General features: G+C 37.3%; 2 non-coding genes across 2 annotated transcripts; both read left to right on the top strand.

The window, feature by feature from the left end:
- The first annotated feature begins 7,374 nt into the window (after positions 1–7,374).
- Positions 7,375–7,446, top strand: Trnah-gug (transfer RNA histidin (anticodon GUG)). Its single transcript has one exon. It is a non-coding gene; the product is annotated as a tRNA-His (tRNA).
- A 2,789-nt stretch (positions 7,447–10,235) lies between these two features.
- On the top strand, positions 10,236–10,324 carry Trnay-gua (transfer RNA tyrosine (anticodon GUA)). The gene is given in 2 exon segments: positions 10,236–10,272; positions 10,289–10,324. It is a non-coding gene; the product is annotated as a tRNA-Tyr (tRNA).
- The last annotated feature ends 12,996 nt before the right edge of the window (positions 10,325–23,320 follow it).

A 23,320-nucleotide genomic window follows, 5' to 3' on the forward strand; every position in this document is an offset into this window, starting at 1 on the left:
ACTGAATTTGGCAGATGATGCATTCTTGCACACCAAATAACTCACGAAAGTTACTTTGCCATATATACATATCTTCCGTGCATGATAATACGCTTCAACAGTCGTAACGTCACTTCCCTCGCAATGACGCATGGTAACTTGGTAACTGGCTCTAAACTATCGGAACAATGGCGGACGCCCTTTTGAAATATTTCTCCGACGAGCATAAAAACGTATCCAGAGGGGAAAAAAATTATAAAGCTGATCATGTTTTAACTTTTACACATTCTGATCACAAGACATATGAAAAGTTCTAGCCAGCACGAAGAATAAAAAGTACCGATTTTCTTTGTTTAGAACCACGATGGCCGCCGTTGCTGGGCGACGTGACATCAGACTATTGAATCCAATTGTTCTTTTGGTAAAGAAAAAAAAAACAATTAAAATTCTTTTTTAAATCTAGACATGAGGCACATTAAGGACACAATGCCATGAAATGAAATGCCTGTAGTTTTTATTGATCTGCTTTCTCCTAATCACAAATTGCCTTTATTTGAGGGGCTCTTGTTCTACATGATTCATATGTATATATATTTCTAAAAAATTGTCGTTGACTCCAGCGCCGTGATCGTATAGATAGAATGCGCTTGGCCAAGGAGTTCACAAAATTGCCATCCGGAAGTATAACGGACCAACACACAAACTCTGTGTAACCATGAACTTTTATAGTCTGGTTAATACAGTTTAGTGAGAACAACTCACAAACGCGGATGGCAAAAACAATAACAAAGGCCTGAGTGACGTCATCTTCGAACTATCTATAGTGGTTAGTACTTTGCGTTATGGCAGCAACAACCCAGGTTCGTATCCTGGTCACGGCAACTATTTATTTTTTTACCTTACGTCGAGAGAGGAGATCGTTCTGATAAGGTTAGCGGTTTGGAAACATTTCATTTTTTTTCTTTTATCTTTCTTTATTTTATTTTATTCGTTATACAAATGGGGTTTTTGTTTCTCTTTCCCCTCCTTTTTTTTTTGCGGCAAATGGTTATTTGAGTTGAATCCTGAAGTGACCAAAATAGAAATTTAAAAATCTCTTTTTGCCAATTTGGAAAGATTTTCCAATTACAGTGCGAAATAGTTCGAACTTTCAATCACAAGAATTCAGGAATCCAAAGCTATCTTCTGTACATGCTTGTTACCGAAAACAATCAGCCCCAGCATTTCATGTGCCTCACTCATAACTTAAACTCAGGTTATCCAAAATACAAGTAGTCAAATGGCCAATTAATACTGTATGGTTCTATAGATCAGTGGTTGTCTCGGCTTATCACAAATAGTAATATTAAGCTTGATCAATGGATGGATGGGTGACAGTGATGGTGAAAAATTCGGATCCTGACGTTGTGTCATAAAGCATGGTTAATCCGTAAAAATGCCTTTCTCATTGTTAGTATTCATTTTGTTTATTTTGATTTTGATTTTTTGTTTGTTTTGTTTTGTTCAAATATGGGATAAATGCTCACAAACAATAAGGCTGACTGATTCGGCTGCTTGGCATGTTCTGATGGTGGCTATGGCATAATGTAGCGTATCCAGTAGGAGTAACTGTAACGTAAATATACCGATCGTGTATTCTGATATCAACTCACAAAATAGCTTACAAATAATGGTTGTGACTTTGGTTTGAATGTTTCAAATTGAAAGATAACGTCTTATATAGATAGTTCGAAGATGACGTCACTCAGGCCTTTGTTATTGTTTTTGTCATCCGCGTTTGTGAGTTGTTCTCACTAAACTGTATTAACCTGACTATAAACGTTCATGGTTACACAGAGTTTGTGTGTTGGTCCGTTATACTTCCGGATGGCAATGTTGTGAACTCCTTGGCCAAGCGCATTCTATCTATTTACAGTCGTGATCGTTTTGTGGTTAGTACTTTGCGTTGTGGCCGCAACAACCCAGGTTCGATTCCTGGTCACGGCACTGAGAAAGGTTTGTTTTTTTCTTTTCCTTTCTGTCTTCTTTTTTTTTGTGTGTGTGCCTTGTCAAATTGATTTGAAATCAGCACATGAATGTTCCATAAAGTATAGATAGTATGCGCTTGTCTAAGAAGTTCACAACATTGCCATGCTTAAGTATAACTGGCCAACACACACAACTGTGTGTAACCATGAACGTTTATAGTCTGGATAATACAGTTCAGTGAGCACTACTCATCAACGCGGATGGCAAAAAACAATAACAAAGACCAGAGTGACGTCATCTTCGAACTATCTATATACCCTGGTTCGAATCCTGGTCACGTCAACTTTTTTAAAAAAATCCTTTCTGGAATGGAGCTAATTCTGAATAAGTTACACGTATAGATAGAATGCGCTTGGCCAAGGAGTTCACAACATTGCCATCCGGAAGTATAACGGACCTACACACAAACTCTGTGTAACCATGAACTCTTATAGTCTGGTTAATACAGTTTAGTGAGAACAACTCACAAACGCGGATGGCAAAAACAATAACAAAGGCCTGAGTGACGTCATCTGCATACTATCTATAGATAGAATGCGCTTGGCCAAGGAGTTCACAACATTGCCATCCGGAAGTATAACGGACCAACACACAAACTCTGTGTAACCATGAACTCTTATAGTCTGGTTAATACAGTTTAGTGAGAACAACTCACAAACGCGGATGGCAAAAACAATAACAAAGGCCTGAGTGACTTCATCTGCATACTATCTATATGGAAATAGTATATTTTATATTTTTTTCATTTCATATATTATATCTTCCTTTTTGGTACAAATAGACAGATCAACGTCTGTCCTTTTTTTTTTACCTTTAAAAAAGAAAATCAGAGTACAATATGTAAGTTAGGCTAAAATAATGCTTTGTAAATTCGGATTTCCCCGAACATACACGATGTTCAATTCTTTTCTTCAATCTGAGCCTTCCACGTGTTTTATTTTGTTTGTTTGTTTGTTTGTTTTTTTGTTTTTTGTTTTTTTTTTGTTTATCTTTTTGGGATTTTTTTTTGTTTTGTTTTTTTTTTATTTTTATTTTTAGTTTATCCTGTTTTTTTTTATAGCGTGGAACGAAAAATAGCAATTACTTGCTACCTTTTGGATAGGACGCTAACCCATCGCAAAGTACTTTCCGACATATCGGGTACATGTTGGACAGGTGGAAAGTCCCCACTGATGAAACGGCAAAATCGCTTCATCAGTGGGGATTTTCCACCTGTGCAACATGTACCCGATGTGGGATAGAACCCGAAACTGCAGAGCATCTAGTTGAACGGTGTGTTGTGACGAAGCTTCCGGGCGGTTTGTGACGGTGCACGAATGCGGTGAAGAATTTGCTGATTGGGTCGATCGTCATAACATAATAATGTGAGCGCCATTAGAAGCTGTTGCCATATCTAAAAGACTCAACTATCAAATCACTGCTGAGTGGACAGGGAGAATTGAAAAAAATATCGAGTTTACCCGGGAGATTGATCCGTAGCCTGCGTTAACCGAGAGACAGTTGCGCTTGGCTAAGAAGCCCACACCATTGCCACCCGGAAGTATAACGGACCAACACACAAAACTATCTGTAACCATGAACATTTGTAGTCTGGTTAATACAGTTTAGTAAGAATTACCTATAACCGTGGATGACAACAACAAAAAAATAAATAAATAAATAAATAACAAAGACCTGAGTGACGTCAACTTCGTTCTATCTATAGCCTGACTCTCAGCGTAGCCATCGTTAACATGACACTAAAACTCACTAAGACCCATATTTTGGCGTCATTTTTAGGTTTGTGGGCCGCCTAATGAGTTTTCTTTAGTTAGTGGTGGTCAAGGAAATAAGTGTTCCCATCGGTTGAACTGTTGAATACAACTCACGATTTGTATTCTTTTGTGGCCAAAGACTTGTCTTTTGACGTCATTTGTTGGTCAGTGCGTCGCCATCGTTATAGATAGTATGCAGATGACGTCACTCAGGCCTTTGTTATTGTTTTTGCCATCCGCGTTTGTGAGTTGTTCTCACTAAACTGTATTAACAAGACTATAAAAGTTCATGGTTACACAGAGTTTGTGTGTTGGTCCGTTATACTTCCGGATGGCAATGTTGTGAACTCCTTGGCCAAGCGCATTCTATCTATATAGCCTGACACTGAAATCCAAAAGGACTGGCATTTTCACGTCATTATTTGGTTTTTGCACCGCCTAGTGAGTTGTTAGTAGAGCTCATGGAAACAAGTTATTTCATTGGTTGAACTATTGAATACAACTCACGATTTGTTTTCTTTTGTGGCAAAAGACTGGCATTTTGACGTCATTTTTTGGTCAGTGTCAGGCCATAACTTTACGAAGGCCATGAGATTACGAAGGCCACGCTCTAAGCGTAACCATCGTTATGTTATAGCCTGATACTGAAATCGAAAAGGACTGTCAGTTTGACGTCATTATTTGTTTTTTGCACCGCCTTGTGAGTTGTCGTTAGTAGAGCTCATGGAAACAAGTTATTTCATTGGTTGAACTATTGAATACAATTCACGATTTGTTTTCTTTTGTGGCAAAAGACTGGCATTTTGACGTCATTTTTTGGTCAGTATCAGGCCATAACTTTACGAAGGCCACGCTCTAAGACTCAATAGGACTTGTATTTTGACGTCATTTTTAGGTTTGTGCAGCGACTAGTGAGTTGTCGTTAGTAGCGATCAAGGAAACAACTGATCACATTGGTTGATACATAATAAATAGAATACAACTCACAATACGCTTCAACAGTCGTAACGTCACTTCCCTCGTAATGACGCATGGTAACTTAGGAACTGGCTCTAAACTATCGGAACAATGGCGGACGCCTTTATGAAATATTTCTCCGACTACCATAAAAGCGTATCCAGAAGGAAAAACATTATACATCTAATCATGTTTTGACTTTTACACATTCTAATTTTTGCTCTCTATCTTTTGACGTTGTCAGTGGCAGGCGAGGAGATTACGAAGGCTACGATCAATCTTGGTCCTTTTTGCTTGTAAGAGTGTGCTCTACCAACTGAGTTATTATAGGGATCTTAGGTGTTAAAGAAAGGACCTATCTACCGGTCATAGCATTGCCTCTGTCGAAAAGAGTTGTAAAAACGCCATATTTCGTTCTGTACGTTAAAGCGTTGCTATTGGTTTGATACCCCTCTAAAACATTTAGTGGAAATGAATAATGATGACAAATATAAGGTATGGAGAAGTGTCAGATGAAAAAAAAAGAGAATATCGGGACACCCGCCGTTTTGAGAAGGTGGGTCGTAACTCTTCTTAACTCGATAAGCGATAAAAAAAAAACAAAAACAAAAAATAAACAAAACAAAAACAACTCGTCTATCACGAAACGTCTTAAATGACAACATTAATTGTCACGACCAGGGATAAAAAAAAAACAAACAAACAGATCAAATGTCACAAGCATAGCCACCTCAAATACATGCCTCGTTAAATTAACCAAACCAATTAGCCCCACTGATCCTGGTCATAAATCATAATTTTGATAGCTGGAACAAAATTGACGTCACTCAGCACTGTTTTATTGTTTTTCGCCAGCCATTTTAGACATTTTAATGATTAGCTCTCACTAAATTATATCAATCAGACTCTACGTGTTTATGGTTACACAGTTTTGTGTGTTGATACGTTTTACCTAAACGCAAAGCATCAATTCTGGCTGTTGAATATAATGGTCTCGTGAATTGGATTCAATAGTCTGATGTCACGTCGCCCAGCAACGGCGGCCATCGTGGTTCTAGACAAAGAAAATCTGTACTTTTTATTCTTCATGCTGACGAGAACTATTCATATGTCTTGTGATCAGAATGTGTAAAAGTCAAAACCTGATCAGATTTATAATGCTTTTTTCCTCTGGATACGCTTTTATGCTCCTCGGAGAAATATTTCATATGGGCGTCCGCCATTGTTCCGATATTTTAGAGCCAGTTACTAAGTTACCAAGCGTCATTACGAGGGAAGTGACGTTACTACTGTTGAAGCGTATTATTCGTAGCCTTTGTAAATTCTTAACACGACACCGTAGCCTTCGAAAACTTATTGATGCATTGCGTTTATCCAAAAAAGCTCAATTTCGCCAGTCGGATATAACGTACGACACACAAAACTGTGTGTAACCTTGAAGGTTAAAAGTCTGATTGATACAATTTAGTGAGGACCACTCATAAAAATGTCTGGCTAACAACATCGTTCAATCTATAGATAGAACGAAGATGACGTCACTCATTCCTTTGTTATTGTTTTTTGCCATCCATGTTTGTAAGTATTTTTCACTAAACTGTATTAACCAGACTAAAAACGTTTAAGGTTACACATACTTTAGTGTGTTGGTCCATATACTTCCGGATGGCAATGTTGTGAGCTTCTTCAATCGCACACTACATAGAGCCTGATGCTAGGCGAGGGGCTATTGTGACGTTATTTTGTGCACCGCCTAGTGAGTTGTCGATTATAGATAGTTCGAAGATGACGTCACTCAGGTCTTTGTTATTGTTTTTTGCCATCTGCGTTTATGAGTAATGCTCACTGAATTGTATTAACCTGACTGTAAACGTCCATGGATATACACAGTTTTGTGTGTTGGTCCGTTATACTTCCGAATGGCAATGTTATGAGCTTCTTTGCCAAGCGCATACTATCTATTGAATGCAGCTCACGGTTTTGTTTTTCTTTTGTGGTCATCGACTTGTGTGTTCACGTTTTTTTTAAATGTTAGTGCCAGGCAATGAATTTACGAAGGCGACGCTGACACTGACCGTAGTCATCGTTAACATAAAGCCTGACACTAGAACCCTGTAGGACTTACAGTTTGACGTCATTTTTAAGGTTTGTGCAGCGTCTGGTGAGTTGTTAGCAGAGCTCAAGGAAACAAGTGATTGATTGGTGGAACTAGTGAATACAACTCACGATTTGTTTTCTTTTGTAACCAAAGACTTGTCTTATGACGTAATTTGTTGGTCAGTGTCTGGCTATATATAAGTTAACGATGGCTACGCACTGACCAAAAAAATTACTTCAAAATACAAGGCCAGACTACCAAAAGAAAGCAAATTGTGAGTTGTATTCAATAGGTTAACCAACTGGATTAGTGGTTTCTTATGTTACGTCAAGTGTTGAAATGTAGTGGCGCTCATTACCAATATCTAAATATTGTGACAATTATTCACAAATCGTGAGGCCGACTGTTTCGTCCCTTTGGCATGCTACAAAAGGTGGCTATGGTCACAAGCGATGCATCAATGTTTGCATTCACTTGCCGTAGACACGCCCCCTCTTTTTGGAGTTTTCCATTGTCTTGCGCAGGGCTGGTATATTAAGATAAAGTTCACCAGCAGATGTAGCTGTGATCGTATAGTGGTTAGTACTTTGCGTTGTGGCCGCAACAACCCAGGTTCGAATCCTGGTCACGGCAACTTTTTTTTTTATTTCACTTAATTTTTGTTTTTCACGAGGAGCAGTTTTTGAAGCACTCCATTTGCATCGATTCTGTTTGATCATAATTTATCGATTTTAATATATTTTTTTTTCTGAAAAATATCATTTGATTTTTAAATGTTTTTCGTTGGGCACAGCGTAGTGGTATGGTTCGCGTAATTCCAGTCTTTCATTGAATAACCTATAATGGTTAATTTCCCTTGGGGTTGAACAAAGGAAATTATTATTATTATTATTATTATTATTATTATTATTATTATTATTATTATTATTATTATTATTATTATTATTATTATTATTATTATTATTATTATCATTATTATTATTATCATTATTATTATTATTATTATTATTATTATTATTATTATTATTATTATTATTATTATTATAATTAATTCATTAATTTATAGGTTTCTATTTATCTATTCATTTATTTATTTATTTATTTGTTTATTTATTTATTTATTTCTCTGTTTATCTATCTATTCATTTAATCATTGATTCATTTATTTATTCTTACTAATCTCAAGCGCACTACAAAATGTTAAGAGTCATGAGTTTATGTGGGGAAACAATAATATTAAGTGTATCATATAAAAAAAAAAATCAGGCGTTTATTTTAAGATAAGTGACACATATGTGGTATTATGTCTGAAGATTGAACTCAAAAAATTGGTGATATCAAAACAGTGATGGTTCAAAATACAAATTGTTTTTATCAACAACTCGCATACATTCCAATGAACCATCTGTTGCAGTAAACAGTAATTAACACACAACGTATAATGAGTTAATGATGCGTAATATCATGCGTATATCTATCTTTGCGATAGCCACCTCAGTTGGTAAGGCTGTATAAACTGAGGGCATCCGTTTTCCTCTCCTGTTCGTGAATAAGTCGTGTGTCATAGACGCTATAGATAGTATGCAGATGACGTCACTCAGGCCTTTGTTATCGTTTTTGCCATCCGCGTTTGTGAGTTGTTCTCACTAAACTGTATTAACCAGACTATAAAAGTTCATGGTTTGTGTGTTGGTCCGTTATACGTCCGGATGGCAATGTTGTGAACTCCTTGGCCAAGCGCATTCTATCTATACATTTCTGTAATTTACTCACTATAAACGCACGAAAATATCAGCAAACAAAACTACGTGTAATGTTTATATTACTATTCAAACATTTATTTAGTAAGAACTGATCATCCAAAGCAGGTGTCCTGAAAACTACAACAAAGAAACTCCGTGTGTTGTTTCACTTTGTTGGTAGGAAACAGAGACATTTTAAATTTTAAGTCCGAGATAAAAGGTTCGCGTTCGATTCTTGTACGATTGGGCAACTAAAACGTGTGAGTTGCACTCACTTTGCTGAGATATAGATAGAATGCGGTTGGCCAAGGAGTTCACAACATTGCCATCCGGAAGTATAACGGACCAACACACAAACTCTGTGTAACCATGAACTTTTATAGTCTGGTTAATACAGTTTAGTGAGAACAACTCACAAACGCGGATGGCAAAAACAATAACAAAGGCCTGAGTGACGTCATCTTCGAACTATCTATAGATAGTTCGAAGATGACGTCACTCAGGTCTTTGTTGTTGTTTTTTGTCATCCGCGTTTATGAGTAATGCTCACAGAACTGTATTAACCTGACTATAAACGTTCATGGATACACACAGTTTTGTGTGTTGGTCCGTTATACTTCCGGATGGCAATGTTATGAGCTTCTTAGCCAAGCGCATACTATCTATAACGAGAGATGGACTGAGAGGAACGTTCACTTGGAGGACAAGACGGACAGGAGAGGAAAATGGATGCACTCAGTCTACAGCCTAAGATGGAGGACTGGAGGTGTAAAATTGCTGAAATCCTTTGGTCACTGGTTCGATTCTGGTTTGGGAGAAAAAAATATCTTTTTTTTTTTACCCGATAGATCTCTACATTTTTATCGTCTTTCTCTTGTTGCTTTTTTAAAATTTGCTAATTTGTGCCGTATTTTCGTTCATGACATGCTTAATCAATAGAATTTGAGTAGCTTATCTTGCTTTGCTGATGAAGCCCAAGTTTCGCAATTCTACTACTTTCTCGTGCGGCTATGTGGTCTAGTGGCATAACACTCGCTTTCGGATCGGAAGGTCCTGAGTTCTAGTATCGCTCGGCTCATAGTTGAGTCCTTGGAAAAGGCTCTTTACTCACATTCTCTCACCGTACTCAGGTGTAAAATGAGTACGTACCGTTAACATCGTTGTCTCTGTCCGAAAAAAAAAATGTAATATCGCCCAACAGGCGTCACGTCTCGTTCTTTATGTTACGTGTTATTGTTGGTCAGGGTCCCGTTGTAAAGCTCTTTGAGCACATTTAGTGGATATTGCTCTATATAAAAGCTCACTTCAGGAAGCAGGTATGCACAATACCAAAGTTTCAAAGTTTCGTAGTTTATTCAATCTTAGGCTTTCGCCAATAAATCACACAATTTGATGACAACATACATGAAAGTGGGGAAAAAAATGGTACATGGAACCAAAAAATAAACTGATACCATTAATAACCACCAAAAAAAGAAAAAAAAAATACCAAACAGCCGCGAAATCGCGATTGACATAACATTGATAGGGGATGACGCAATCAAATTATTTGTTGTTTATGACAACACGCCAACATTCCAACGAACCATCTGTTGCAGTCAACACTGTAACAAACACGGCTAATGAGTTAATGATGTGCCTGTGTTATGTATATCGATTTTAGCGAGCCATAGATAACAACTCGCGATAGCTCAGTTGGTAGAGCGGAGGACTGTAGATGTAGAATTGCTGTAATCCTTAGGTCACTGGTTCGATTCCGGTTCGCGAGAATTTTTTTTTTTTTTTTAATTTCTTTCTGCATATTAACTTTTCTTCTTTTCTTTTTCTTTTTTTTTTTTTAATGGGCATTTAAGTTTAAATGCTATTTTCTTTTAAAAGGAGAAAAAAAAATACAACGTGAGCTTTTATAGTGCACAATCCACTAAGCGTGCGGCTGTGTGGTCTTGTGGTATGACACTCGCTTTCGGATCGGAAGGTCCTGAGTTCGATCCTCGCTCGGCTCATAGTTGAGTTCTTGGAAAAGGGTCTTTAGTCACATTCTCTCACCGTACTCAGGTGTAAAATGAGTACCTGGCCGTTAACAGCGTTGTCTCTGTCCGAAAAAATAATTATACTATCGCCTAACAGGCGTCATGTTTATTCCTACATGTGTTGTCGTTGGCAACGACAGCGCTTTGAGCACGTTTAGTGGATATTGCGCTATATTTCTTTTTTAAAAGCAATTTACAAAGGGTCCCTAACCAACAGCAACACATAACATGCAGAACGACACATGACGCCTGTTAGGCGATATTACAATTTTATTTCCAACAGAGCGCTGTTAACGGTCAGGTACCTGAGTACGATAAGAGGATGTTAGTAAAGAGCCTTTTCCAAGGACTCAACTATGCGCCAAAAGAGGCTCGAACCCAGGATCTCCCAATCCGAAAGCGAGTGTCATTCCACAAAATCACAACATGGCCGCAGTATTCTTTTTTGGTATTGTTTTTTTAGTGATTATTTTGGCGAATATTCTTTTATTCGGCATGGAGTGGGGGCGACGTGTACATTATGCAGGTCTGACACCCGAACCCACTTATGGGCCTAGTTTAACATTGTTGTAATACACAATATTTTGCGTCATTTTTTGAGATTTCCATTACAACAATCAGCCCATAAGGATTATGTGTTATCAGACCTGCAAACAACTGCACGTCGGGTGGGGGCATCTCTTCTTTTTTGTTTGTTTTTGTTTTGTTTTGTTTGTATTTTTGTTGAGGATTGTTGGTTTGGTTTTGTCTTTGTTGTTTTGTTGTCGTTTTTTTTTTTTTTTTTTGTTGTTGTGGATTGTTGTTTCTTCTTGGTTTTTTTCTTTGGGGGGGGGGGGGGGGGTTACGTTTTTTTTGTTTTGTTTTGTTTTTAAATTTTATTTCATTTTTGCTCTTTGTGCAAAGGTCGAGGGGCCCCAGGTTTGAGAGTTTTTGCCAAGATAAGGGTCATTTAAATCGATCGATATTTGAAGGACGAGCTTTCTGGCCAAAATTTTCAATACGTGTTTTTCCAGAGTACTTACGGCAGTTAACTGATTAAATCAAACAGTAACTTCAGGCCTCAGCAGCAGGTGGGCATTTGTTAAATGTATTATAGTTGGATGACTCAAATCGAATTTCATGACTTGCATGAGGTGCGAGGGATCAACGATTTGTGACCCACCCTGCCACTCTGGTATTATGTCGGAATGAACTTATTATTTTTACTTTCATCGTTATACGCTTCAACAGTCGTGACGTCACTTCCCTCGTAATGACGCATAGTAAATTAGGAACTGGTTCTACACTATCGGAACAATGGTGGACGCCCTTATGAAATACTTCTCCGACGAGCATAAAAGTGTATCCAGATGAGAAAAACATTATAAATCTGATCATTTTTGAATTTTATACATTCTGATCACATGACATGTGAAAAAGTTCTAGCCAGCATGAAGAATAAAAAATACCGATTTTCTTTGTTTAGAACCAATCTGCTCGTTGCTAGGCGACGTGACATCAGACTATTGAATCCTATTGTCAAATCTATTGCTGCTCACATTGTATCAATTGTATATATTGTATATCAATATTAATATTGTGTGTCTATCCATTGTAAAACGTAATTCTTTATCTATTTATTTATTTAATTATCTTATTGTCCCTTATGTTTTGATCTTTTGATTTGGTTTCATGCATATGTTGAGACGGGCCAAGGCCTATTCAATAAACATTTAAAATTTCAAAGTTCTCTCCCCTCCTCTCTCTCTCTCTCTCTCTCTCTCTCTCTCTCTCTCTCTCTCTCTCTCTCTCTCTCCCTCTCCCTCTCCAAATATATATTATAATTTTCTCTACATACCTCTCAAGATACAGAACATAAATTTATACCTAACATCACCCCTTCGACATGTTACCATGTCTTACACAATCAGTCATAATTTATGAGTCTGACCGTTTGCCACAGTGGTATGTATATTCATTACGTCCATTTGAATAAGCTATTACAGACATTTTAGCAAAGTTATGTTTGATACGATAGGAGTCAATCACCTTTCGCCCATCAAGCTGTCACGTTCAATTTACATCATTACACCAATCGTTATCACTATTCTATAGGTAGGATTGATTGCCCAACATTGAAAACCTTATATTGATGTTATGCGTTAAGTTCAAAAGATCATGGCATCCGCCAGCCGGATATAACGTACCAACACACACAAAACTAGGTGTAACATTAAAATGTTTATAGTCTGATTAATACAATTTAGATAGAACTGCTCCCTGGCCTGGCTATAAACAATAACAAAGAGCCGAGTGGGGTAAATTTGGTTCTTTCTATAATTCAATGTGATATTAAGCTACTGGAAGAAGCTGTTGCTGTTAACTCTCTCCTTACCAACTACAGTAAAATCGTCACATTCATTACGATACAACCAACATTTTTCTATCCAAATTTCTCTTTGCGCTTCATAATATTTAAAGAAAATTGCCAGTGTGTTGTAGAGCATGTTTTGCTAACGAAATTATCTATCGCAAGAACTTTATTGTTATTGTGTTTGAGTGATAAAAAATATAATTTTGTGTCTGAAGTTTTGGAGGGAAATCCTGAAAATGCCTGTTAAGGAGGGAGTTAAAAGTAACAATCAAAAATGGATAAAATACCCAACACTCAAAACCCTTCTTCACCCAAAAACTAAAACAATAAAAACAAATTATACATTACTTCAAAACCACATAGACGGCCGAGAAATAAGCTTTTATATACGTAGCACAATTTCAAATTAATGATCTTAAAGCTCTTTTCAGGGGATCACAAGAAAACAACAACACTTAACATGTTAGACGATAAATGAGGCCTGTATGGCGCAATTAACGATTTCATGGCAACAGAGAAAACGTTGTTACCGGCCATGTACTCATTTTAGACCTCAGCGAGGTAAAAAAAAATATGAGTATAGAATTTTTTCCATGGACTAACCCAGGGACGGTGAGTGCTAATCCTACCAGACCACAAAGCTGCACAACATTCATTTTTTGTTCGTTATGGTCAGAAAACATATTGTAAATGTTGCTGCTCATAGCTCGAAGAAATAAATAATCATGTGAAATTAGCTAAATGTAAGCTTCAATGTAATAAACGAAAACAGATAATGTGGACGTTTGAATTTGAGTTTTTAACCCTCCAGCCAGCACAGATGAAGGCCTTCTTGAAGGTGGAAATCAAGATAGCATGAGAACTGCCCAGATGTTGAACCTTTTGGACCAGGAGACTTATGACAAGTCTCTAATCATCACCTACAAAGAGTACTCCATAAAATGCTCTGTCTGTCTCTAATCCAAACTAGTCTTCTATCTCTTGAGTTTGAACTTTTATAAAAAGCAATGTTCACTTTATAATGTGCTCGCTCAAAGTACCATACAAGGGGTCCCAAGCCATGAGCAACAATTAACATGGAGGACATGATACGATGACGCCTGTGAGGCGCTTCAAACAAGTTTGTTTTGTTTTGTTTTTTTCTGGTTGGATTTTTGCTTTGATTTTTTTTTTTTAGGGGTTTGTTTTTTTGTTTGTTTGTTTTTTTGTTTTTTTTTGTTTTTTGTTTTGTGTTTGTTTTTTTTTTTTTTTTTTTTTTTTTGTTGTTTTTTTTTTTGGGGGGGGGGGGGTTTTGGTTTGTTTTGTTTTTTTTTTATTTTTGGGGAGGGGGGGGGGTTCGCTGAACATGCGGTTACCTGAAGGCAGTGAGAGCATGTGAGAAAAGAGTCTTTTTCAATAACTCAACTTTGCTCTACATCATTGTAGGATTCGTCGAATCGCGAAGCTAGCGGTCCAAATTCGGGTGTCAGATTTAAAAAATCCCCCAAAAACTTGAGCTTTTATATAGCGCAATATCCACTTGATGTGCTCAAAGCGCTTCACAAGATGTCCCTGGCCAATAGCAACACTTAACATGTAGGACGTGACCTGACGCCTGTTAGGCAATATCACAATTTACCCGGACAGAGACAACGCTGTAAATGGCCAGGTACTCATTTTACACCTGAGTACGATGAAAGGATGTGAACAAAGAGCCTTTTCCAAGGCCTCAACAATGCGCCGAGCGATGCTCGAACCCAGGATATTCCGATCCGAAGGCGAGTGTCATAGTACAAGAGCACAAAGCTGCACTAAATACAGTAATAGTAAAATACTGTATAGTAAAATAGACGATCGTAATATAATTCATTTCCTATACATTTATCGTCTCACCCACCGCAAACACCTCTAAGAGTGTAATGCATTTTAGGGCTTTTAACACTCCACAATGGCAATCAAACTACAAGCAAAACCTTTTGATTTTGATATTTTACAAATATACGCCCCAACCACCAGTCACGATGATGAAGAAGTGGAAAATTTCTATCAACAAATAGATAAAGCAATGCATCAGTTTAAGTCTTCAGACATAAAACTCATCATGGGCGATTTTAATGCCAAGGTGGGCCGAGAAAGAATAGAAGATATTGTGGGCCCACATGGTCTGGGAGACAAAAATGACAGAGGTGATCGTCTTATTCAATGGTGCCGTCAACATGATCTGACAATCACAAATACTTGGTCAACAAACCACAATAGAAGGAAGTGGACATGGAAAAGTCCTGGAGATGGAGTGAGAAACCAAATAGATTACATACTCATCAGCAAACGTTTCCGAAACTCGGTTTTGTATGCCAAATCTATGCCGGGGGCTGACTGTAACAGCGATCATATACCTGTGCTATGCCCCATACGAGTTAAATTGAAAATCTGCAAAAGAGCAAAGGCTAAACCTAAATACCAACTAGACATTCTCCGGGAAGAACAGAAGATACAAGAAAAATTTGAACTATCAGTAAGAAACAAGTTTGAAGTGCTTGGAGAACTAACAGATATAGAAGAGAAATATGAGCAGTTTAAAGACATTTGTTGCTGCATCACTAGAAGAAAATGTTCCAACCACACTTAAGTTGCAGAAGAAGAAGTGGATTACTCCAGAGATATTAGAACTAATGAATGAGAGAAGAAAGGCCAAAAATCAGGAAGAAAAATACAAGACTCTGAACAGGCAGATAAAAAGAAAATGCAACGAAGCTAAAGAAGACTGGATAAATGAACAATGTCACTATATAATGTCCTGCAAAGAAAAAAATGGCAAATTCTTCCATCAGAAAATCAAAGAAGTGACAAACAAAACTAAATCAGGTGCTAAAAGTGGATGCATCAAAGACAAGCGTGGAAACACCATCATGGACAAAGACTGCATTCTAAACAGATGGTCAGAATATATTGAAGAACTTTTTTTGATAATCGAGGAGAAATGCCTATGATAAAAGAACTGGAAGGGCCTTCTATAATGAAAGATGAAGTTAGGAACGTCATGAAAAGCATGAAAAATGGAAAAGCTGCAGGACCTGATGCCATAACAATTGAAGCCTTGACTGGCCTGGGTGAATGGGGGATTGAATTCATCACAAACCTTCTAAATCAAGTGTATGACACAGGAAAAATGCCAACTGATATGAAACGATCCATTTTTATAGCACTACCAAAAAAGCCTGGGGCAGTTGATTGTGAACAACACAGAACTATTAGCCTAATGAGCCACCTCACAAAAATTCTTTTGAAGATAATTTTACTAAGAATAAGAAATAAAATACGACCTGAAATTGGGGAGATGCAATTTGGTTTTGTTGAGGACAAGGGTACCAGAAATGGAATATTCACATTATCAATGCTGATGGAAAGATGTATTGAAGTAAATAAAGATCTGTATATGTGTTTCATCGACTATTCAAAAGCCTTTGATAAAGTACAACACGAAAAACTATTCAAAATTCTATCATCCTTGGACATTGATGGTAAAGATTTAAGAATATTACGGAATTTGTACTGGGAACAAGAAGCAGCAATGCGTGTTGACAACGAGCTAAGCAGTTTTACACCTATTAGAAGAGGAGTTAGGCAGGGGTGTGTTTTGTCTCCAGATTTATTCAACCTCTATAGTGAAATGATATTAAGAGATATCGAACACAAGAAGGGGGTGTGTATTGGAGGAAAGAATGTAACAAATCTGAGGTATGCAGATGATACGGTTCTACTGGCAGAATCTGAACATGAACTACAAGAATTACTGGATGTTGTAGTCAGGAGTAGTGAAAATATGGGACTGGAACTGAATATATCTAAAACAGAATGTATGACGGTATCTAAAAATAATAACCCACCAGCCTGTGTAATAACAAGCAGAGGACAAACAATACAACAAGTTGAATGTTTCAAATATTTAGGCTTCAATGTAACATCCAATGGAAAATCAGATTGTGAAATAAAGAAAAGAATAGGTATGGCGAAGAATGCATTCAACCAGCTGCATACAATTATGAAAAACAGGAATATTAGCATGAAAACAAAAATCAAAGTCCTGGATTGCTATGTACTGTCTGTGCTGCTATATGGTTGTGAGAGCTGGACCATAAACAAGACCATGGTTAAAAGACTGGAGGCAGTGGAAATGTGGTTTTACAGAAGAATGATGAGGGTGTCATGGATGGAAAGGAAAAGAAATGAAGAAATTTTAGAAATGGCCAACAGAAAAAGATCACTGATAACAAAAATCATCAAACGCCAAATGGAATTTTTAGGACACATTATCCGCCACCCTGGTTTGGAAATACTCGCCTTGACTGGAAAGATGAATGGAAAAAGAATAAGAGGAAGACAAAGAATAACGTATTTGAAAGGGATAAGAACTTGGACAGATGAAGCTGAGAAAGGTGGCGCTGCTTTAATAGAATTGGCAAGAGATAGATCAGCTTGGCGGAAGATGACCTCCGACGTCTGCTTCAGATATGGAACTACATGAGATGAGATGAACACTCCACAGTCTAAGGTCCTCGTGAAGCTCTGGTTGATCATCAAGATAGCATGCGAACTGCCCAGATGCTGTATCACCCCTGTATTCTCTATGGTATCACCTGGCCTATGTGACTCATTCTCACCGTCTGGTATGATAACGACAGGAACAAGAACAAGAGAAATGAGTTTAACAATCAGAATAATCAAAATTAGGAGAATAAAATGTCACAAAGTTTAAAGATTAAAACATGCTCTTCTCAATGGCGGCGTTTGCTTAAAAGCTCAAAATCTTTAGGTTGAGCTTAAAGTTTGATTTCAAACATCGGGTTAACCCCGATATAATACCGTTTTGAGACGATTGGTAATCTATTTGGATCTGGGGGGAAAGCATGGGTGGTCTTCCGCCACCTAGTCTACTATCTCACACTTAATCCATTCACCATTCTCGACAGTCACGCCTCTACGCCCGTATGTCCATTTCTGTTCCTTTACATATAATTGTTAAGATATATAATTGTTGTATATAGTAAAGGAACAAACCGTTTTACTAGGAAATCCGCCAAGTGGAAAACTCAACAGATAGGGATTTTGAGCAGACCTGCCTACTTGAAAAAAAAAGCGTAATTTTTAGGTGATAAAAACTGTAGCCGCTATGATTAACTTTTAAATCAACAATTTACACTCACAAATAATGAATAACACTTCAAAAACCTTAAAATGATGTAGTCTGGTTTTAAACTTTCATTTTCAATAAGTTTTCATTACTTGGAAGTGCTCATGAATTTCTGAAATTGGACCCAAAATTACGTAATTCTAAGATTTATTTCGTGGTAGATGGCAGGTCTGAATCTGTCGAAAGTCTCTGTCACACGTGATGATTTGTCTCAAAACTGTATTATTAAGGTTGGACCTCATTGAAAAAATAAAGGAATTTTAAGCTTAAATCCTAATTCTCTGTTGAAATGGAAACTCTTCTTTGGAAACAGTTTGCTGTTTGTTTGTTTTTTATCTTGAAACTTTTAAAATTTAATATATTTCTAATTTCCCATCAGTTGACGTTAAATTTATCAATTATTTTCATCTATAAATATCAAATTGGTGCAAAACGGACAATGGAGAGGGTGGGGGGGGGGTCTCTCTCTTCACCGATGGTAGTACAGAAGTACAAAATATAGTATTAGTGGTGGATGTGTGATATGGAATGGCGTGAAGATCGATTCATCCTCAGCTTTGCAATCATTGACACGTAATGATATAGGGGAAAGGGGGGGGGGGTGGCTGAGGAGGAGGAAGGAGGGGAGAGTCAGAAGAAACAAGAAAAGAGGTAGGAGAAGACGAGGAGGTCGAAAAGGAGGATGAGAAGAGCATGAGGAGGAGACAATGAAGGAACGGGAGAGGAGACGAGGAGGAGGAGGAGGAGGAGAAGAAGAAGAAGAAGAAGAAGAAGAAGAAGAAGAAGAAGAAGAAGAAGAAGAAGAAGAAGAAGAAGAAGAAGAAGAAGAGAAGAAAATGTACAAGAAGAGGAGGTGAGGCGGTGATAGTGGAGCCGGCGATGGTGATGGAGAATGGGGACGAGGGAACGATGGAGGAGAAGTAGAAAAATGAGTCTAATTTTGGAGTATGCCCATGAGACTAATAAAGGTGTTTGAAATACCCTTTTCACGACATGAACTAGCTGACTAGGCTTGATTCCATGGGTAGTCAGTATTTCTTTGTTGTTGTTTTGTTTGTTTTTTGTTTTTTTGTTTTTTTGTTTCTTTTTTGGGAGGGGGGGGGGGTTCTATTTTGTACATAATATATTTGTCGGTATTATTTTCTTTTGTTTTTTCTTTTATTTTTCTATTTTTATTATTTTTTTTTTTTTTGGAGTTCTTTTATATTCTTTTTTTTTCTTTTTTTTTTAAAGCAATCTTTTTGTTTATTTTTTTAAAAATTTAGATAGATCGTTTTTAACCTCTTTATTTATCCTACAAAAGATTTACTTACACGAGCTGCACACATTATAATTTGCAGGTCTGATAACTGAACGCACCCATGGACTTGTTTTGTCATTGTTTTAATAAATAATAATTTGGACCGGCTTGAGAGTATTGCACATAAAGGGCCCATAAAAATTTGGGTTATCAGTTCTGTTGACAGGTGCACGTCGGCTTACACACTAGGAAATGGGCAGCAGTTATCTATTTATTTTTTTCCACTTCATTTTCCTTTTTTTTTAATTTCGTAAAATTAAAATGAAAGGCGTTGTTTAAAAAGGAACTGTTGGTTGATTCGATCCTATGTTATTGTGTCTTAGTCATGAAATTTGCCCCACTAACAGGGCAATCCTTGACGTTTCCAATATTATCATTATGAACCGATGAGATTAATTTTTCAAGGTTAAATCAATTATTTTTCTGTGTTTGTTATTGTTTTTGTTTTTTGTTGTTTTTTTGTTGTTTGTTTTTGGGTTTTTTGTTTTGTTGTTGTTTTTTTTTTTTTTTTGTAGTTTTTTGGTTGTTTTTTTTTTTTGTTTTGTCGTTGTTTTTTTTTTTTTTTTGTTTTTTTTTTTTGGGGGGGGGGGGGGGGGGTTATGTGTGGTATTTTAAAATATTTATATTCTGATACTCTGCAATTTCAAAAAATATACTACGTAAATCAATCTCTTTCCTTTAAAATGTCTCATACATAAAAATGTACTTCTAGATTTGCTAATTCAGCCAAAAGGGGTCGTTGTATTTATAGCCGGCTTCGACAAATTAATGGTTTTATAAACGAAAAATTCTATTCCGAAAAAGTAATACCTAGAATTTAGTAGTCAGGATATCTCAATTCAAGATGATTGAATTAAAATGTATAGTTACCAATCGTATCAGGAAAGTATTGTGTCGCGAGGAACCTGTTGCTAAAAATTGAATATTAAGCTATACTTATACAATATTTAAGGCCTTCTGTGTCTTGGAGAGAATAAACCTCAACGATCTACAACTCAAGTCAAACATTGTGCGGCTATTTGGTCTAGTGGTATGACACTCACTTTCGGATCAGAAGGTCCTGGGTTCGAGCTTCGCTCGGCGCATAGTTGACTTCTTGGAAAAGGCCTTTTATTCATATTTTCTCACCGTACTCAGGTGTAAAATGAGTACCTGGCCGTCAACAGCGTTGTCATTTTCGAAAAAAAAATTGTAATATCGCCTAACAGGCGTCATGTCTCGTTCTACATGTAACGTGTTGCTGTTGGTCAGGAACCCTTTGTAAAGCGCTTTGAGCACGTTTAGTGGATATTGCTCTATATAAAAGCTCACTTTTAATCAAGTACTTGAAGCTTTCATAATATGGTCACACCAGAAGACACGTCTAAAGATTGAAAAGCTTTACATGGAAGGTGTATGGGACGACAAGCGGAACAGAGAGAGAAAGGCCAAGGAAGAGAGGTGTTCTCAAGATAAAGCGGACTGAATCGGGAGAATAACCACAGAGACAGGACCCATGGCACATATGTAATCCAGAAAGGAGTTCCATCTGGCTGTTTGGGAGGCTATGTCCTAAAAGGATTCGCTTTAAAGAAGAAGAAATGCCTTCATTGAGTAAAGTAAGCTATTTTATTTTTTTTCTGTTTCTGATAATTTTTAGTTTAAACTTGCTTTTCTTCATCGATAAATTCCGAGATTGTAATACCTGATTGATAAGACGAGTCACATATTTTTGCACGTGGCCTTCTCCGGGTTCTTTTTTCTCTCCTCTTCTTCTTTTTCAAAACGACCTACCAGATTCTTCCGCCTACAATTTCCTGATTACGAGGTCTGATGGCAATGGATATGTAATTTCATCTCGTTTGCCCTCAAATCATCGCCAACTTGTTCGGGCGATTACCCTCGTTGCCTAAACAGGTTCAATAAGTTTACGCTTATCTGACCACGGTCCTGTAGTTTTGTTTGGGGTCGGCCATCTTTAAAGTAAAAGACATTTAAGATGGATTGTGGGTATTAAAGGTAAGAAGGTGTAATAGATAGGTGTATGTGAAGTCGAATTGTAGTTCTAGCAGTTTGTGGGTGGCTTTATCTGGTTACGGCTGGATAATGATGAGGTAGGGGGTCTGGTTGTTTTGCTTGAGATGGATGATGGTTTTGTTGGATTGAGGTTGTGATTGGTGTGGTGTTGGTGGGTGATAGTGGTGGTCATGGTGGTGGTTGTGGTTTAAGGGATAATGTGGTTATTGTGGAATAAGTGCAGAGATGAAATGATGATGATGATGATGATGATGATGATGATGATGATGATGATGATGATGATGACGATGACGACGACGATGATGATGATGGTGATGTTATTGTGAGGTCAATGGGTTGGTTTGTTTTTGAAGGTTGACTGAAGTGAAGAATGTTTCAATAAAGATGAGAGAAGATAGATTGAAATGGTTCGGACCGGGACATGTAAAGAGACGAGAGAAGGAGTACGTGGGAAGAAAAGTATCGGGCTTACAATTGTCTAGAAAGAGGAAAAAGGGACGCCCAAAAACTAGATGGTTGGATAAGGTAAAGGACGATATGAAAGAACTGGGCCTGGAGGAAGATGATGCTCTGAACCGAGATGTATGGAGATGTGGCATTTATTATGACAACCCTGAAAAATGCGGGATAAGCTGAAAGAATAATAATAAGAAGAAGAATGAAGTGTTTGATTAATTATTATGATTTGGTTGTGATTTGGTGTTGATGGGCGTTGATGGAGACGGTGGTGGTTTAGAGAATGGTGGTGGTTATGGTGGATTAAATGCAAGGATGTAATGGTAGCTCATGATGATGATGATGATGATGATGATGATGATGAGGATGATTATGATGATGATGAGGATGATGATGAGGATTCATATGTTGATCGGATAGTTGTATGTATGGAGCAAGGACAAGAATGTAGAAATTGGTGACTTGATGAGTTGATGGGTGTTGGACAACCCAGACAATCAGACATGCCAAGTATAATATTATGGTACTGTACGTACATGACAGTGATATTCCGACTTTATCAGCGAGAAGCCATCATCGCCACGACAACAAGGGGAGATAATCCATCTCAGGTGATCGATTACCGCCGATCGACAGGTGGACAAGCAAACTGTTGTAACTTTTAATGTCAAATGGATAAGATTGACACATTGACAAGGTACTGCACAGTGCTCAAAACATTACAGACATGATCATAAAACAAAGAATGACGTGTATGAGACAGCGTAAACAAAGAAGAAGAACACGAGGAGGAGGAGGAAGAAGAAGAAGAAGAAAAAGAAGAAGAAGAAGAAGAAGAAGAAGAAGAAGAAGAAGAAGAAGAAGAAGGAGGAGGAGGAGGAGGAGGAGGAGGAGGAGGAGGAGGAAGAGGAGAAAGAGAGAAGCAAAGAACATTGATAGTAATTCGATTCAAGCCTGTTTCATACAAACATGATCTGCAATGGTTTTCGCTAAGTCAAAGGAGATTTTGATGTTATACAATCATGTTTTGTTGTCCTTAATTATGGGGCTTTTTTTTGTTATTTTCCTTTGTTGTTAATTCTTTTCTTTTGTTTTTGGTTTTTGTTTAATAATATATTTAAATGTAATATATTCCATAATATAAAATGGAGTATGATGAAGATGGTGATGGTGCTATAGGAGAATGGTGAAAGTGAAGGATTGTAATGAAAATAATAGGAAGGTTGTTGTGATGATGATGATGATGATGATGATGATGATGATGATGATGATGATGATGATGATGATGATGATGATGATGATGGTGATAATGATGATGATGATGATGATGATGTTGTTGTTGATGCCGTTTTTTTATGACTACGATTTTACTCGTGTGCATCTGTGTGAGTGTGTCTATGTCAATATTCTATTGTTATCAATGTGTAACCAAATGACAAA

The sequence above is a fragment of the Berghia stephanieae genome, chromosome 3 (assembly GCF_034508935.2).
Source record: "Berghia stephanieae isolate SIO BIC M18660-M18661 chromosome 3, UCSD_Bste_1.3, whole genome shotgun sequence".
Taxonomy (NCBI): Eukaryota; Metazoa; Mollusca; class Gastropoda; order Nudibranchia; family Aeolidiidae; genus Berghia; species Berghia stephanieae.